The sequence below is a fragment of the Aedes albopictus genome, chromosome 1 (assembly GCF_035046485.1).
Source record: "Aedes albopictus strain Foshan chromosome 1, AalbF5, whole genome shotgun sequence".
NCBI classification, from domain to species: domain Eukaryota; kingdom Metazoa; phylum Arthropoda; class Insecta; order Diptera; family Culicidae; genus Aedes; species Aedes albopictus.
This window is the reverse complement of record NC_085136.1, coordinates 22,542,998-22,562,702: the sequence shown is the minus strand read 5'-3', so window position 1 is coordinate 22,562,702 and position 19,705 is coordinate 22,542,998. Positions and strand designations below refer to the sequence as shown.

Genomic DNA, 19,705 nt, shown 5'->3' with positions numbered 1-19,705 from the left:
AACTACGAGTTTTTGCCTGAATCACACATTGGACCGATTTATAAAGGACGTAAAAAAGGCTTACTGATAAAAAATATGAAGATATTTTTGATATGTCGTGAAAGAAATTCCAGCGGTTTTGTCATACATTTTTTTATGGAGTACTAGCTGTCCCGGCAAACTTTGTCTTGCCTATTTGGGGTGGTTTGACAATTGTTCAGGTCATTGTAGCACCGCCCTCTAGATTGTTTTTTTTTTTCGATCATGATGAATTTCTTCCCAGCTCATATTGCGGATTTTTAGAAAATTTTCCACTCTGCGGTAGCCGCCGAGTGCTACCGCAGCTGTCAAAGTCCTACCGCAGCCATGAAAATCATCGCATCATTGAAAAATTTAGCCAAATCAAAGCATGCTTTCCAAGTGAAATGTTCTGGAAAGCAACAACAAATAATGATCATCGGCATCGTATCCAAGGCTCGATCCAAGGTATCCTTGGACTGACTGATGATACCTTGTTGAAAATCATCAGTCTGACAGCTGCGGTAGTTTTTTAATCTTCCGTAAAGTGGAAATTTTTCTCTAAATTAGCAATAAATAAACAGTAACTTCTATATTTTCATACTTTTCCCGATAATTTTGGTAACTTTTTCTACATATAAACACAGCCACACTGAAAACGAATCGAACGGTGCAAAAATCATGTTGATCGGTTCATCCGTTCGTGAGTTTTATTGCCTCAAAGTGAATTAAAACTCATTGTTATATAGATACTAGCTGTCCCGGCGCAAACTTTGTCTTGCCAAGCTGTGGTGGTATGACAACTGTTGATGTCACAACGTCACTGCACTCTAGATTGGTTTCATTTCAATCGTGTTGTTTTCCTTCCCAGCTCACGAAAATCAGCACTTTATCAATTTTCTTACTTTTCTAGTTGATTTTCGTAACTTTTTTTACATATAAACACAGACACCATGAAGACGAATCAAACCTTGCAAGATTCATCCTGATCGGTCCAGCCGCTCTTGAGTTTTGTTGCCTCAAAGGGACACCAAACTCATTTTTATATATAGATAGATAGATAGATAGATAGATATATAGATAGATAGATAGATAGATAGATATATAGATAGATAGATAGATAGATAGATATATAGATAGAGATAGATAGATAGATAGATAGATAGATAGATATATAGATAGATAGATAGATAGATAGATATATAGATAGATAGATAGATAGATAGATATATAGATAGAGATAGATAGATAGATAGATAGATAGATAGATAGATAGATAGATAGATAGATAGATAGATAGATAGATAGATAGATAGATAGATAGATAGATAGATAGATAGATAGATAGATAGATAGATAGATAGATAGATAGATAGATAGATAGATAGATAGATAGATAGATAGATAGATAGATAGATAGATAGATAGATAGATAGATAGATAGATAGATAGATAGATAGATAGATAGATAGATAGATAGATAGATAGATAGATAGATAGATAGATAGATAGATAGATAGATAGATAGATAGATAGATAGATAGATAGATAGATAGATAGATAGATAGATAGATAGATAGATAGATAGATAGATAGATAGATAGATAGATAGATAGATAGATAGATAGATAGATAGATAGATAGATAGATAGATAGATAGATAGATAGATAGATAGATAGATAGATAGATAGATAGATAGATAGATAGATAGATAGATAGATAGATAGATAGATAGATAGATAGATAGATAGATAGATAGATAGATAGATAGATAGATAGATAGATAGATAGATAGATAGATAGATAGATAGATAGATAGATAGATAGATAGATAGATAGATAGATAGATAGATAGATAGATAGATAGATAGATAGATAGATAGATAGATAGATAGATAGATAGATAGATAGATAGATAGATAGATAGATAGATAGATAGATAGATAGATAGATAGATAGATAGATAGATAGATAGATAGATAGATAGATAGATAGATAGATAGATAGATAGATAGATAGATAGATAGATAGATAGATAGATAGATAGATAGATAGATAGATAGATAGATAGATAGATAGATAGATAGATAGATAGATAGATAGATAGATAGATAGATAGATAGATAGATAGATAGATAGATAGATAGATAGATAGATAGATAGATAGATAGATAGATAGATAGATAGATAGATAGATAGATAGATAGATAGATAGATAGATAGATAGATAGATAGATAGATAGATAGATAGATAGATAGATAGATAGATAGATAGATAGATAGATAGATAGATAGATAGATAGATAGATAGATAGATAGATAGATAGATAGATAGATAGATAGATAGATAGATAGATAGATAGATAGATAGATAGATAGATAGATAGATAGATAGATAGATAGATAGATAGATAGATAGATAGATAGATAGATAGATAGATAGATAGATAGATAGATAGATAGATAGATAGATAGATAGATAGATAGATAGATAGATAGATAGATAGATAGATAGATAGATAGATAGATAGATAGATAGATAGATAGATAGATAGATAGATAGATAGATAGATAGATAGATAGATAGATAGATAGATAGATAGATAGATAGATAGATAGATAGATAGATAGATAGATAGATAGATAGATAGATAGATAGATAGATAGATAGATAGATAGATAGATAGATAGATAGATAGATAGATAGATAGATAGATAGATAGATAGATAGATAGATAGATAGATAGATAGATAGATAGATAGATAGATAGATAGATAGATAGATAGATAGATAGATAGATAGATAGATAGATAGATAGATAGATAGATAGATAGATAGATAGATAGATAGATAGATAGATAGATAGATAGATAGATAGATAGATAGATAGATAGATAGATAGATAGATAGATAGATAGATAGATAGATAGATAGATAGATAGATAGATAGATAGATAGATAGATAGATAGATAGATAGATAGATAGATAGATAGATAGATAGATAGATAGATAGATAGATAGATAGATAGATAGATAGATAGATAGATAGATAGATAGATAGATAGATAGATAGATAGATAGATAGATAGATAGATAGATAGATAGATAGATAGATAGATAGATAGATAGATAGATAGATAGATAGATAGATAGATAGATAGATAGATAGATAGATAGATAGATAGATAGATAGATAGATAGATAGATAGATAGATAGATAGATAGATAGATAGATAGATAGATAGATAGATAGATAGATAGATAGATAGATAGATAGATAGATAGATAGATAGATAGATAGATAGATAGATAGATAGATAGATAGATAGATAGATAGATAGATAGATAGATAGATAGATAGATAGATAGATAGATAGATAGATAGATAGATAGATAGATAGATAGATAGATAGATAGATAGATAGATAGATAGATAGATAGATAGATAGATAGATAGATAGATAGATAGATAGATAGATAGATAGATAGATAGATAGATAGATAGATAGATAGATAGATAGATAGATAGATAGATAGATAGATAGATAGATAGATAGATAGATAGATAGATAGATAGATAGATAGATAGATAGATAGATAGATAGATAGATAGATAGATAGATAGATAGATAGATAGATAGATAGATAGATAGATAGATAGATAGATAGATAGATAGATAGATAGATAGATAGATAGATAGATAGATAGATAGATAGATAGATAGATAGATAGATAGATAGATAGATAGATAGATAGATAGATAGATAGATAGATAGATAGATAGATAGATAGATAGATAGATAGATAGATAGATAGATAGATAGATAGATAGATAGATAGATAGATAGATAGATAGATAGATAGATAGATAGATAGATAGATAGATAGATAGATAGATAGATAGATAGATAGATAGATAGATAGATAGATAGATAGATAGATAGATAGATAGATAGATAGATAGATAGATAGATAGATAGATAGATAGATAGATAGATAGATAGATAGATAGATAGATAGATAGATAGATAGATAGATAGATAGATAGATAGATAGATAGATAGATAGATAGATAGATAGATAGATAGATAGATAGATAGATAGATAGATAGATAGATAGATAGATAGATAGATAGATAGATAGATAGATAGATAGATAGATAGATAGATAGATAGATAGATAGATAGATAGATAGATAGATAGATAGATAGATAGATAGATAGATAGATAGATAGATAGATAGATAGATAGATAGATAGATAGATAGATAGATAGATAGATAGATAGATAGATAGATAGATAGATAGATAGATAGATAGATAGATAGATAGATAGATAGATAGATAGATAGATAGATAGATAGATAGATAGATAGATAGATAGATAGATAGATAGATAGATAGATAGATAGATAGATAGATAGTTAGATGTATATGGATATGATGGATATGAAAGAAAAAACAACTATAGAATTCTTTAAGAAATTGATGCTTTTTTTTTTTTTTTTATCCCTTATCTGTAGAGCCTTTGAGCCACTGCTTCCATTATGTAGGAATATTGTGGCAAAATTGATGCTTAATCACCTCCCTCCCTCATATCAAAAATATTTTTAAATATTGTGCAAAATATTTTCATTATTTTTATCGCCGCACGGCGTGTCTTCAACATCAATCTTGTAGTAGTAGATTTACCCTCAGATATAACAAGAAATTATAAAAAAATGAATGTCTAACGTAAAATCGGAACATGACTAATTAGTAATTGAGTGATTTTTGCAGAAATATACAATGATACTTCTGGACAAATGCACCAGAAATTCGTTCTGAAGATGCGCCATAATATAGGCTCATGAATTTGGAAAGCCATATGATCAGAAATTGCGTTGAAAATCAATTTCGAACAAACTTACGAAAATACCTCTTGAAAACCTGTTAGAAGAGCTGTTCAAGAAAATTTGAACCCAAAAACAAATCGAACATCTCAATAAGTTCCGTTAGAGTATAATACAGGATTTCATCAGAACTACTTCTAGTAATCACACAAATTTTGCATTGAAAAGTCATCAACATTATTGCAAATAATTTTCCATGGGGTTGATTTTTGAGAACTCAAAACAAACTCCAAATATAATAGATAAAATCTTGCGTTAAGTATTATACCGGCGTATCTGCAATGATCGATTTCTCTTCATCGATTTTCTCTTTGGCTTACGGGAAATACGATTAGTCTTCGGATGATCTCTTGATGTTTCTCAGTGCTGGATGGCTAGGACTAGCATCTAGAACATCGCTTCCCAACCTTGGCTCTCGCGACCCCCCAGTCTGTTGTCACCCCACTTTTCGTAGAACAATCGCAGCATGCCTGCAAGCAGTTGGGGGGGGGGGGGTCGCGAAACGAAGGTTGGGAAACCGTGATCTAGAACAATGAAAATAACTTTAAACGATTTGTCGGCCGAGTTATTCGCAAAAAAGAAAATCGAGGAAGAGAAATCGATCATTGTAGATACGCCCGTATGATAATAAGCGCGAGAAATAATTATGATATTATCCTCGTATATATCATGATTATTTCAACAATGTAGTGTAGTGTATAAGTAATAATAAATAAGCTAAAACAAAATAGTAACCTAATTACTAAAAAGTGACTCGCTACCGGGCCTGTTGGGCCTATTGGAAAACATCACACTACATAAATGGCAATCGTGTAAACTTTAGACAAAACTCTTCATGGCCAGCAGTTTTTAGTTTAGTTTTTAGTTTTAGTTCTTATTTGAAGGATTCTTTGTCGTACAGCCCATCAGACCACTACATGTAATATTTCATTACATGGCGATCGTGTTAACTACACAAATCTCCCTTTCTTAACTATAAACAGAATATTCCACAGTCAAGTCAACCTTGCGTTTGAGTTTTCCTTCTGCCAGTAGGTAGTTACAGTATCAGTAGTAGCAGATACAAGGTCTATACGAAAGTTGGAATAAAACTTATTCCTGAGATTTATATCTTCGTGTTCCATGCATAATTTGCCTGTGTCTTCCGCAGTGAACATACCCGTCTTGTGATTGCTGTGTAGTTGCCGGCTTAGACTAACACTCTGCTCCGGGAACCCCAATTGAGGGCGTCATACGACCCGTGCCGATGGATGAATGGTCGAGAGGGTTCAAAACAAACAACCCGAGCAGAAGGGAATAGCAACAGCATAATAAAATGTGTTATTTTGGAAAAATAACTGAGTAGCGGAAAGAGTTATTTTCATGTTATTTACATAACACATTCTGTTATAAACTTGTATGTCATAAGCGGCAAAATAACAAAAATTATAACAAAAAAATGTTCCTGAAAGACCTGTGTAATAACATGTTTTGTTAGTTTCAATAACAACTTAATAATAGCGAATTTTTAAAATATTTCAATAACAAATTTTGATATGAATACGTTATTGATAACAATCCGAAAACAAAATTTGCTTTTTTTCTGACTCGGATAGGAACTCCTCCAAAGTACCATATGCATTCAATGGGATACGCAACAATATGATCTATTGTTAAATTTTTCATTCATAATTGGGACGCTATTGTTGTCGCAAACGGTTTAATATCGAAAACAGAGAGAAACAATAGTTTTCGTTTATTTTCCAAACAACTTACGATGAAAAACTACCGTCTTTTTGAAACCCTTTATTAGGTGGTTCATTGTTTATAAGATTTATTTACATTATTACCTCATTTATTGACACATTTATCCAAGTGAATCTAAGTGGGCTCGATGCAGTGAAATCAATAAAAATAAAATGTCTAAAAATAATCAATGGAGTTCTTGATGACTTATTTTTTTACATTTTTGTCGAAAATGTGTTGTTCGTCGTTGAATTCCACCAGTTGATCCAAAATGTTTCATAAAATGCCTAACACTCTATTACACTTTCTATTTTCGTATTCATATCTTACTGAAACTGGGACAAAAAAAAACAGGTATACTTTTCAAAGTGCTTATAAAACAAAAAGGCTGATAAGTTGGCACTGTCACAGTTAAAACGTAATGTCAGTAAGAAGAGGAACTGATGACAAAATAATATTTTCTCTTACAGTTCCTCACGGAATGCTGTGTACAACAAAAATCTCGAATGGTGTAGTTTTGATTGCAAAGCTAGTTATGTTGTAATATTAATGATCAAATATTTGTACAGTCTCAATGACACAATAATAACTGAACTTGTGCTACAACAAAACATGTTATTGAAATGTAATTTAAAGAAAATAACCAAGAGCACCATCATAACAAAATAAGATTGCCCAACAGAACATGTTATGGAACGGTGATGACTTAATAAGTTAATAATAACAAACCGAGATATAAAAACAGGTTTTGTGATTCCGTTGTTATTATTTTGATATTTTCCTCTGCTCGGGAAGGGTTTAAATTAGTTAGACAAACCCCTTCGCAAAAAAATGGGACAGGGCCAGGGAGTTGCAACTTTGTGTGAGTCACCTTTTGGATCCTAGTTGATAGGCGCAAGAAGAAGAATAAGAGAAACGGATTTTAGGTAGATCCGTTGCAGGAAGAACAAGAACGACGCTCACCAAAACCAATGAGTCTAACTACTCGGTGCTTCTGAAAGCGATGAGGAATGATACCAAGCTCACCGATCTCGCGCGGAGTATCAGACGCATCGGTGGAATGATCCTCGAGCCTAAGAGGGCCTGTTGCGACAGGTGATGATTTCTCGGACAATCCAAAGAGCGAACTCGTAATTTTGATTGTGGAGTTGCTTTCAGCTGCAAATTTATTTAATTCATTAGTTTTAAGCTCTAACATAGTTCGTAAGTTCAATATTGCATGAATAGGAAATTTTACAATTTAATTTATAATTTGCATGATTTAGATTTAAGTTGAATAACAAATTGTGTTTGCGACTTACATTTTTAGTCCCTTTTTGTGTAAATCCTGTTCAACAAACGTAATTATCACTGTTTTAACTGACCGTCTCAAATTGCTAAAACGTGTGTGCCTTGTGTGCTGTCTGTTTTTCTACTGTATTGTGTATTGTTGATCAAAAGCCGGCTACGAAGTCATTATTGGTTTCTCACAGTTGGCAGTAGGTGCACGGTGGAGAAATTATTCGGTCGATAGGGCGCCGTCCTGAACATTCCCCGACCCGTATTGCTCCGTGTCCTCACGAGCATTACCAGCAACATCTAGGACGGCTAGTTTTGCCACCGGACGTCGCAGTACACCAGTTGCTGTCTGTACGTTTGCGCTGCGACACCTGCCATCTCGTCCAGGGAACACGCGTAGGACTTGTCCCCTTATCCATCCGTTACGGACTCGATCGTCCACAATGACTACCAGATCACCAGCAGAGACCGGCTTGGTGTCTACGAACCACTTGGTTCGTCTGGTGATGGTGGGTAAATACTTCTTCACCCAGCGCGTCCAGAATTGGTCCAGCAATCGTTGACACAGGAACCAGCTGGTGTGAAGAGTCTGCCTATTGTCCACAAGCTGGGTTGGAGGCTGGTTCACCCCACTAGTACTCAGCATGAGGAAACAGTTCGGAGTAAGTGCCGCATGCTCCGAAGTTTGCAGCGGCATGTAGGTCAACGGCCTCGAATTCACCATCGACTCTGCTTCCACCAGCAACGTGACCAAAACTTCCTCGTTAGGTTTGCGTTCGACCGATAGCGAAGCCAATGCACACTTCACTGACCGAACCATGCGCTCCCAAGACCCCCCCATATGCGGTGCAGCTGGAGGATTGAAGCGCCATTGGGTGACCGTATTGGTGAATGTTGATGCTAGCTCTTGGTTGACTGCTCTGATTTGCTCCCTTAACTCGCCGCTGACTCCAACGAAGTTAGTCCCTTGATCACTGTAGATCTCCGAAGGTGCCCCCCTCCGTGCTATGAACCGCCGTAATGCCATCTTGCAGCACTCCGCTGATAAGCTGGTGACGACTTCTAGATGGATCGCCCTGATTGTCAGACAGGTGAAGAGGGCGACCCATCGCTTCACTTCACGACGACCTTGGACTACCAACAGCGGGCCGAAGTAATCCACTCCAACGAAGCTGAACGGCCTGATGCGGGGAGTGACTCGTGCCTCCGGTAGCGGTGCCATTCTTGGAACTGCGGGTGTCGCCTTGTAGACCTTACACCACATGCAAGTTTTGCTGATCTTTCGAAATGCTGCTCTCATCTCCGGCAGGTGATATTTCTGCCGCATTTCATTCACTGCTGTCTCTCCGTTGGAATGCTTGTACCGCCGATGGTACGAATCGACGATGAGCTGGGTAACGTAGTGGTTCTTCGGCAGCACAGTAGGGTATTTGAAATCAAACGTCGCATCAGAGAAACCGTCGTTCCGTCCTTCCATTCGAACTACGCCTTGATTGTCCAAGAAAGGAGACAGTTTGTACAGCTTGCTTGAACTTTCGAGGCGCTGACGCTGATCCACTGGTAGAGTCTGGTTGTTCTGCATCGTGATCACCTCATCTCCAAAGGCTTCGAACTGGGCCTGCTTGATAACCGTCTGTTCCGCAGGTTCCGCACGCTGAAGCTCTTCTCGAGTAAGGATGGCTGTTACGTCGGATTCTTCTTTATTCCGCTTCCGCTTCAGCTGGTCTACGAAGCGGTGAACGTAGGCGACAGCACGTACACATCGCTCCCACTTGGAAAAGCGGCTGAATTGCACCACTTGTTCCTTCCGAAGCTCTCGATGAACGTGAATGGGTCTCAGTTCCTCCGTTGTTGTGGTAGATTGCACCTCCTGTTTTGGCCACTGGTTTGGAGGATCGTACAGGAAGTCTGGTCCGCTGAACCAGCGATGACTGTTGCTGATCTGGAGCCGCTCTTTCCACTTAGTGGCATCATCCGCCACGTTAAGGTGCGAGGGAACATAGTGCCATTCATCGACTTTCGAAGTGTCCAGAATCTCCGACACGCGGTACGCTACAAACTGGCGATATCGTCTATGATCCGAGCGTAGCCAAGAAAGGACAGTGGAAGAATCACTCCAGAAGAACCGTTGTTTGATTCGCAGAGTGTGGTTTTCCGCTACAGACTCTGCTAATCTGGCTCCTAGTAACGCAGCCTGGAGTTCAAGACGGGGAACTGACAGTAACTTCAGTGGGGCAACTTTCGTCTTTGACGATACCAGAGAACAGCGAACTTGAGACTGGTCTACAATCCTGAAGAAGGCGGTTGCCACGTACGCCTCTTCACTCGCATCTACAAAGATATGTAGCTGCAAAGATTCGTAGCTTTCCGGAAGGTATGCTGGGAAGTAGCATCGTGGTATGCGAACTGTGTCGAGCTGCCTCAACAGCTCAATCCACCGACGCCATAGTTCGAGCAAGTCTTCGTTGATTTTGTCGTCCCATCCGATTTTTGCTCGCCACGCCTTCTGAACGAGGATCTTTCCGTGAACCACGGCGAGCGACACCAGACCTAGTGGATCGAAAATGCTCATGACCACTTGGAGGAGCTGCCGCTTTGTAGGGACCACATCTCCATGAAGCAGAGGCATTAGTTGTTCGCGGAAAAGTCCGCGAAATCCGAACTCGTCCGATTGGGGAAACCAGCTCATCCCGAGTACGCGTTCTGAAACTGCAGTTGAGTGCGTCTTGAAATTCTTCGCAGATTCTTCAGCTGAATCCCCGACCCGTGAAAGCACCTCTCTGGAGTTGGACATCCAGTTCCGAATGTGAAATCCGGCTTTAGCATGGACAGTTTTCACTTGCAGTGCCAGGTCTGCTGCCTCATCGACGGTGGAAATTCGGACTCAAAGTCCTTCGCATTTTGATTTTTGATGAACTGTGCAGCAGAGGGAGAGCAAGTTACACCAAATGTGGCCACGTCCATGACGTAGATGTCAGGTGCTTTGGAGGAGTCGCTTCGAAACAGGAACCGTTGTGCCTGTCGATCCTCGGGTCTGATCTGGAACTGGTGAAACATCTCCTTTATATCGCCACAGATCGCCACCTGGCGTTGACGGTATTTGGAGAGCACTGACGGAAGGGAGGACAACAGATCTGGTCCTGGAAGCAAGGCAGAGTTGAGAGACTGGCCTTGGACGCTCGCTGCCGCATCCCAGACTATGCGAACCTTTCCTGGCTTTCTGGGATGAACAACCACCCCCAACGGAAGATACCACACTTTCTTGGGATCCGAGCTAAGAACCTCCTCCTGCGTTATTTTGTGTGCGTACCCCTTCTCCACGTACTCGACTATCTGCTGCTGCAGGTTCTCGAACAATTCAGGTTTCCGCCGCAAACGACGCTCCAGTGATTTGAGCCGACTCTCTGCCATCGGCTTACTGTCTGGAAAGTGGATGTGGTCGTATTTCCAGAGCAGCCCTGTTTGAAACCGACCGGATGGCAGCCGTAAAGTCGTTTCTTCAAGGATCTTTCTGGAACGCATTTCGTCGGATCCTTCCAACAAAGGAGCTACAGCAACACCAACGTGCTCCACCGAGAAAAACTCCTTCGCAAGGTCGTGTAACACATCGTCAGGGTTTTGAGCTTCCTTGTACAGATGAAACTGACACTGCTGAGTCGAAGAGCTTTCACCAGGAATAGGGCCGTACACCGTCCAACCCAGTCTGGTTTTGGCCGCCGCTGGTTGCCCGACTCTGCCTTCCTGTACCTTAAGGGGAATCTTCAGGTGAGTGTTGTCCAAACCAATCAGGATTGTTGGAGTGGCGTTGCGGTATTCTTGAATGGGTAGACCACGGAGGTGCGGAAACTGTTGAGCGAGTTCATCAAACGGCAAGCTTTGTTGAGGAAGACACAGTTGATTCACGGTATGAGCTGCTGCAACGACGTATCGTTTCTTGGCCCCACGACCCGAGATTTTGAGTCGAATCAGCTGAGAGTTGTCCTCACATCGTTCAACATCACTGGTCCATTGCAAGTAAAGCGGGTGAACTTCACCTTTCACTCCCAACTCCTGGGCAATACGGGCGTCGACCAGTGTAGACGAGGACCCTTCGTCCAAAAACGCAAACGTGTGGACAGATCTTTCGTTACTGTACAGCGTCACTGGTACTATACGAAAGAGCGTGGATACCTTCAGAGCGGTGTGGACGCTTACGGTTTCGGTCGCCGTGGCCTGTTTTGCTGGGACTACTGGCTGAGGCTTTCCAGGATGCAAAAGCTTATGGTGCCGCTCATCACATCCTTCCATTCCACACGATGTTGCCTTGCACGGGAACTTTCCGTGTGCTACCAGGCACCGTCTGCATAGGTAATGCTGCTGAACGCGCATCCAACGTTCCTCCAGGTTGTACTTCTTGAAGTCGTCGCAGTCTCGCACCTTGTGCCCCTGTTTCCCACAAATTGGGCACGGTTTTGGTTGGTTCTGCTTGCCTCCAGGATTGCTAGGAGGATTCCGTTTACCAACGTTGTCCACCGAATTGCCAGATGCGTGGGTATTCACATACAGCTTCTCTTTTTCCTTTCGTTTGTTCGAACCAACACTAGCTTCTTGAGACGGTTGATAGGGAGCGACATCACTTGCAGCTACCACTAGTTGCGCCATGTAATCGCCAAATGTGCCGAGGTCGACCACAGGGCACTTTTGTTTAAAAAGCGCCCAATCAAGTTTGATGTTTGCTGGTAACTTGCTGACTAACTCCTGCAGCAACGCCGGATTGGAGAAGTGGGCCTGTTGTCCAGCTGCACGCAGATGACCACAAAGGTTTTGGCAGGCTAGACCGAACGATATCAAAGACTCCAGCTTGTCCGGTTTCGGGGCTGGAGTAGAGCGCACCTTCTGCAGCAGTGAGTTGATGACCAGATCGGGACGACCGTACAGTGTATGAAGTGTCGAAAGGATCATAGGAACCGATGAGGGCTCCAGAAGTAAACTCCTCACTGCTTCCAGGGCGTTTCCTTTGAGGCTCCGTTGCAGACGCATCAAATTCTCTCCGTGGGAAAACTCACATAAATGTGTGGTGTTCTGATAACAACTCAGGAATAGCGGCCATTCGACAGAATCGCCCGAAAAGATGGGTAGCTCCTTGGGAACGATGTGCCTAGCAGCGAGCTGTTGAGATGTCGGAGAACTTATCCACGGTTGAGGGACTGGCGCAGTTGCAGGGGTAGAATCGAAGGGAAGGAACGCTTGTGGAAACACGTTGGGCACCACTGGATCACTGTTGGCAGCCATCGACGACGCTATAGGCACCGTACTGCTTTGAACTGTTTGCACTTGAATAGACAATGGCAAGCGGGCCGACGAAACGGGCGGATAGTCAGCGAAGCGCACGGAGGGGGTAGTCGAGGGGCGGACATGAGGAGTGCTTCTATATGCTGGATTGAAGGCAAACGCATTGTTTTGGCTAGTTTGGGTAGGTTGGGGGGGCTTGCATGGTTCGGTCAAGCAGAAGGGAGTGTGTGAAATAAATGACGACAATTTGGGCATATCGAATGTCACATTGCTTTGCAATGGTCTTGTTTGTGTCGGAAATATATTAGAGCACGTTTGACTCACCGAAGTAATCGCCGCCGACGCTTCCTGTCCGGTTGGTGCTGATTCGAGGCCGGACGTCTGCTGGTATCGGGTTGTGAGGGGCTCCAACGCGAGCGCCGCTTGGATTTGTCCCGTACTACTTGCCAACGCTGGGCTTGTAGTTGGAATTGGAATCTCCTGCTGCTGTGAGGAAACCCAGTGGATGGGATTCTGCTGGGCTTCACGTAGTACCGGCTCGCTAGCTGGTAACGGCCGACCTACTGGGTGCTGGCTCGGGTTGGGGGGACGTAATTGCACACCGCAAAACTTCCGCTGGATCTCCTCCAAGTCCACTGCGATTCGTCGTTTTGGTATAGGTTCGTCAGGATGTTCCCAAGTCAAACTCCAATCCAACGGGTTTTGCGTTTGGTTCTCCGGTGGTAGATCCGTTGCAGGAAGAACAAGAACGACGCTCACTAAAACCAATGAGTCTAACTACTCGGTGCTTCTGAAAGCGATGAGGAATGATACCATGCTCACCGATCTCGCGCGGAGTATCAGACGCATCGGTGGAATGATCCTCGAGCCTAAGAGGGCCTTATCTACAAATGTCTGCTGGAGGATGTATTTGACGAGGGATCAAAACGAGGGCTCTAGCCACAAAAATGACGCTCCAGTGTAAAAATTTAGATGAGATCGCGGACGTTGAAAAGCTCGTCACGACTCTTCAGCAACAGTGCGAAGCTCAGATGGTCATTGCGATCGGCTGCGAAAAAATCCGTTAGGAACACAGGCGACAATGATTCGGCTATTAGTGGTGGATGCAAAAGAGACTATGAGACTTTCATGATGGGTTGGTTCGGTCGATGTGCTCGTTGAGTAATTACCAGCCGCCTGAGACTTGCTTCAAGTGTTCCCAACCGGGACTCAAGTAGTGGGGCTGGGACTGCAAAGACTCAGACAGGAATTAGCTGTGCAGGCAAAGGTCACAAAGCACATGGCTGAATTAAACCTTCGAAGTGTTTAATTTTTCCTGGGAAATCCAAGAACAGCAAACACCTGACGAGAGATCCAAAGTGTCCGGCCTTAAAGAGAGCTTCAGAGGGTGAACCACAGAGCAGATAATGCAGGCAAAACTGAATTCCTGTGATGCAGCCCAAGCGACTATTGTGTTAGTCAATTACTAGGCCCTTACCGTGTACTTGCCGGAAAGGTAATCAAGTTGCGCGGCAATATGGATGACGGAGAAATACTCAGTGTAGAAGTTGGTGTCAACATTGCGAGTGACTTCAATACCTGGACCGTTTCAAGAATTAGTGGGCTCAGTCTCTCCAAAAAAACAGACCATACTCGATGTCGATCTGGCTAACGTCGGTTTACATAGAAATACCTTTATTCGGAACGGAGGGGAGTCATTTTTAGAAGTCCTGGCGCAACAAGTAGTTTGAACTGCAGGGTATACGGTGTCCTCACTAACAGCAACCACCTGCAGCAGTTCGCAACAGTATCGACAATAAATAACAACAGTAGGAAGCGGGCGGAGAAAGAGGTGACCAGGTCAAGCTTTCGCATGTGGAAGACATCATATTTCAACGACAAGGTACTTAGGGAAGCGTTCCGCCGTAAAGGAAACTTACTCGATCTATGTGGAGACCAGTTGGTAGCGGTGCTCTCGCGAGTAAGCGACCATGCCTAGAAAAAGGGGGACTATCGGCGTACTGGTGGACTTAGGCTTTTGCGAACCTGCGCTGTACCTATCTACAGGCTAGGCGACGCATGCAGTGAGTACGTACTGATGATGGGCGGGATGAAGGAGGGGTGGCGTGTTTGCGGCTGCCAAAGCCGAGACTGAAGATGGAGCATACAAAGAGGCCTACTATGCGAGTCTGTATCAGAGTGCTAATACGTACCCGTGGGATGACGCCTACAAAGTCGCATGATGGCTAAGGCACGAGGTTTAATGTAACCGAGCAGTCTCCACAGGGGCTGGAAAGGATCATTGAAGGGATTTTCCTGCGTCATGATCCGAGTTCTTGGCCTCATTTCAATGGATCGCTGGAGGCTGGGGCTGGTGATGAGGGGAAAACCGCCGATGAGGAACTTGCGGGAATTGCCAAATAGTTTATCGTAGGTTAGACCCTAGATGCGGACGAAGTTCTGAACGTGGCATTGACAGTAGTTATTGCAGAGGCTTCTAAGTTCAGGTATCATAAGGCCGGATCCAGAGGCACGTTATCCTCCATTTGGAACATTTGTGCCAAATTTGTTACGTCGGCATAGACCACTATGCATGGGGGAAGGGGTGCTTGAGAGAGAGGATCATCCTCAACAGACTGTAGAGTCACATCGAGAGTATAGGTTGTCTCTCGAGTAACCAGTTCGGCATCCGGAAGGGGGTGTTCACCGTAGACGCTATAGAGTCGATTACAAGACCGCCGAGTTAGGTGTACAACATAAGAGGAGAGGAATTCGGTACTGTGCAGTAGGTGTAAGAAATGTCTTAGGATGCCCGGATACTTATATAAGTTTCTCGGAAGCTACTCCCAGAATCGAGTCCAGGTGACACAGAGGCTGGCTGTATGTGCTTTATATAACCGCAGGAGTTCTGCAAGCTTCCCACCGATGCCCGGTGTTACGGAATATCAGGTACGACGAGGAGTTAAGGCGAAACTGGAAGCATTTCCTCATTTTTTGGTTTTGGATTTTTTATAAAATAACGAAGCAATATTTTCAAAATTGGTTTTCGTGCACATGTAGAGTATGGATCAAGGTATCTTCTGATTTTTTTTTGTGGTGGAAAAAATTTTCCATTTTTGCAGACACCATTTTTTGGTGAAATTTTATTCAAAAATGGTTTCTGCGAAAACGAAAAACATTTTCCACCACGAAAAAAAATCAGGAGATACCTTGATCTATACTCTACATGTGGACGAAAACTGATTTTGAAAATATGGCTTCGTTATTTTATAAAAAATCAAAAACCAAAAAGTGAGGAAATGGATCCAGTTTCGCCTTAAGGTTGAAGTTCGCAGTCATCGTGGCTATCGCCGGTTTCGCTGATTATGTTAATGGTGTAAGAAGGATGAAAGGAATCCACAGTAAACTCAATCAATGCCTCATGGTCAGGAAATAAAACAAGGTTTCCATGGCCAATATTCGTTCATAAAAAAATAATCATTCTTAGCATTTCAATTTCCCCAGTCGCATATCATATATATTTCAATTAAAAGGGCAAGGGCAAACCAGTTCACTATTATTACCACCAACAACAACGGGGGTAATAAAGTCCTCATCGATTAGGCTTTCACCACTTCTCAGTGGTTCGCCCACGCGCCACGGACACCACCAGTCCACCACCCTCGCAACAACGCAACGTGGTGACGACGGCCTGGCACTGAAAACAAAAACAGTAATTACTAAAGTCACGTAATAACACCATTCCCCGTATACAAGCACCATTAAACATAGAAAACTGATAATTAAGCATTCCATTGATGGCACCCGGCGCGGCATCATCGCGTCGGAGTGAGTCCTTCCGGCATGACATTCGTCCTTCCCCCAGCGATACGATGTGACGATGCGATGCGGGTGGTTGGCTCAATATCATTTCGCACCACCACCCCCGAGCGCCCGATGCCGCCGGATGTCGGTCGAGACTCGAGAGCACGTGGCGTCGGTCAACAACGTATGGTCTGCTGGTCATCGCGGCATAGGACCGGTGGCACTCACCGCACCGCTATAAATTCATAATGCCCTTTTCCACCCGTATAATGTGCATTATTTATTCGTACACGTCAGAAGATATAATCGATTCCGATGGGCATCGAGGGGGTCGACATCCGGACGTCGGGCGACGCGTCGACGTCGTTCGAGAATTGTTCACGTAAACACATTATGAATTGGTAATGGCAATGGTTTCCATTGCTTGATGTACCCGGAAGCGGCTGGACGAGATTTTGGGGGGCCTGGGGTGGGAATGGTGGTTTTGGAGAGGTGGGAAAATGAATTTAAACCCCCGGAATCCTGATGCTCCGACGGAATCTTTGGAGGAATTCCTGACGAAATCCCTGACGGAATCCTGACGGAATCCCTGGAGGAATTCCTGACGGAATCCCTGGAGGAATTCCTGACGGAATCCCTGGAGGAATTCCTGACGGAATCCCCGGAGGGAATTCCTGGACGGAATCCCCGGAGGGAATTCCTGGACGGAATCCCCGGAGGGAATTCCTGGACGGAATCCCCGGAGGGAATTCCTGGACGGAATCCCCGGAGGGAATTCCTGGACGGAATCCCCGGAGGGAATTCCTGGACGGAATCCCCGGAGGGAATTCCTGGACGGAATCCCCGGAGGGAATTCCTGGACGGAATCCCCGGAGGGAATTCCTGGACGGAATCCCCGGAGGGAATTCCTGGACGGAATCCCCGGAGGGAATTCCTGGACGGAATCCCCGGAGGGAATTCCTGGACGGAATCCCCGGAGGGAATTCCTGGACGGAATCCCCGGAGGGAATTCCTGGACGGAATCCCCGGAGGGAATTCCTGGACGGAATCCCCGGAGGGAATTCCTGGACGGAATCCCCGGAGGGAATTCCTGGACGGAATCCCCGGAGGGAATTCCTGGACGGAATCCCCGGAGGGAATTCCTGGACGGAATCCCCGGAGGGAATTCCTGGACGGAATCCCCGGAGGGAATTCCTGGACGGAATCCCCGGAGGGAATTCCTGGACGGAATCCCCGGAGGGAATTCCTGGACGGAATCCCCGGAGGGAATTCCTGGACGGAATCCCCGGAGGGAATTCCTGGACGGAATCCCCGGAGGGAATTCCTGGACGGAATCCCCGGAGGGAATTCCTGGACGGAATCCCCGGAGGGAATTCCTGGACGGAATCCCCGGAGGGAATTCCTGGACGGAATCCCCGGAGGGAATTCCTGGACGGAATCCCCGGAGGGAATTCCTGGACGGAATCCCCGGAGGGAATTCCTGGACGGAATCCCCGGAGGGAATTCCTGGACGGAATCCCCGGAGGGAATTCCTGGACGGAATCCCCGGAGGGAATTCCTGGACGGAATCCCCGGAGGGAATTCCTGGACGGAATCCCCGGAGGGAATTCCTGGACGGAATCCCCGGAGGGAATTCCTGGACGGAATCCCCGGAGGGAATTCCTGGACGGAATCCCCGGAGGGAATTCCTGGACGGAATCCCCGGAGGGAATTCCTGGACGGAATCCCCGGAGGGAATTCCTGGACGGAATCCCCGGAGGGAATTCCTGGACGGAATCCCCGGAGGGAATTCCTGGACGGAATCCCCGGAGGGAATTCCTGGACGGAATCCCCGGAGGGAATTCCTGGACGGAATCCCCGGAGGGAATTCCTGGACGGAATCCCCGGAGGGAATTCCTGGACGGAATCCCCGGAGGGAATTCCTGGACGGAATCCCCGGAGGGAATTCCTGGACGGAATCCCCGGAGGGAATTCCTGGACGGAATCCCCGGAGGGAATTCCTGGACGGAATCCCCGGAGGGAATTCCTGGACGGAATCCCCGGAGGGAATTCCTGGACGGAATCCCCGGAGGGAATTCCTGGACGGAATCCCCGGAGGGAATTCCTGGACGGAATCCCCGGAGGGAATTCCTGGACGGAATCCCCGGAGGGAATTCCTGGACGGAATCCCCGGAGGGAATTCCTGGACGGAATCCCCGGAGGGAATTCCTGGACGGAATCCCCGGAGGGAATTCCTGGACGGAATCCCCGGAGGGAATTCCTGGACGGAATCCCCGGAGGGAATTCCTGGACGGAATCCCCGGAGGGAATTCCTGGACGGAATCCCCGGAGGGAATTCCTGGACGGAATCCCCGGAGGGAATTCCTGGACGGAATCCCCGGAGGGAATTCCTGGACGGAATCCCCGGAGGGAATTCCTGGACGGAATCCCCGGAGGGAATTCCTGGACGGAATCCCCGGAGGGAATTCCTGGACGGAATCCCCGGAGGGAATTCCTGGACGGAATCCCCGGAGGGAATTCCTGGACGGAATCCCCGGAGGGAATTCCTGGACGGAATCCCCGGAGGGAATTCCTGGACGGAATCCCCGGAGGGAATTCCTGGACGGAATCCCCGGAGGGAATTCCTGGACGGAATCCCCGGAGGGAATTCCTGGACGGAATCCCCGGAGGGAATTCCTGGACGGAATCTTCGGAGGGAATTCCTGGACGGAATCTTCGGAGGGAATTCCTAGACGGAATCTCCGGAGGGAATTCC

General features: G+C 43.7%; 1 protein-coding gene across 4 annotated transcripts in view; it reads right to left on the bottom strand.

Annotated features, from left to right (window-relative positions):
* Positions 1–19,705, bottom strand: part of LOC109433660 (progestin and adipoQ receptor family member 4) — a 151,573-nt gene that overhangs the window by 42,361 nt on the left and 89,507 nt on the right. The gene's annotated exons all lie outside the window — the stretch shown is intronic.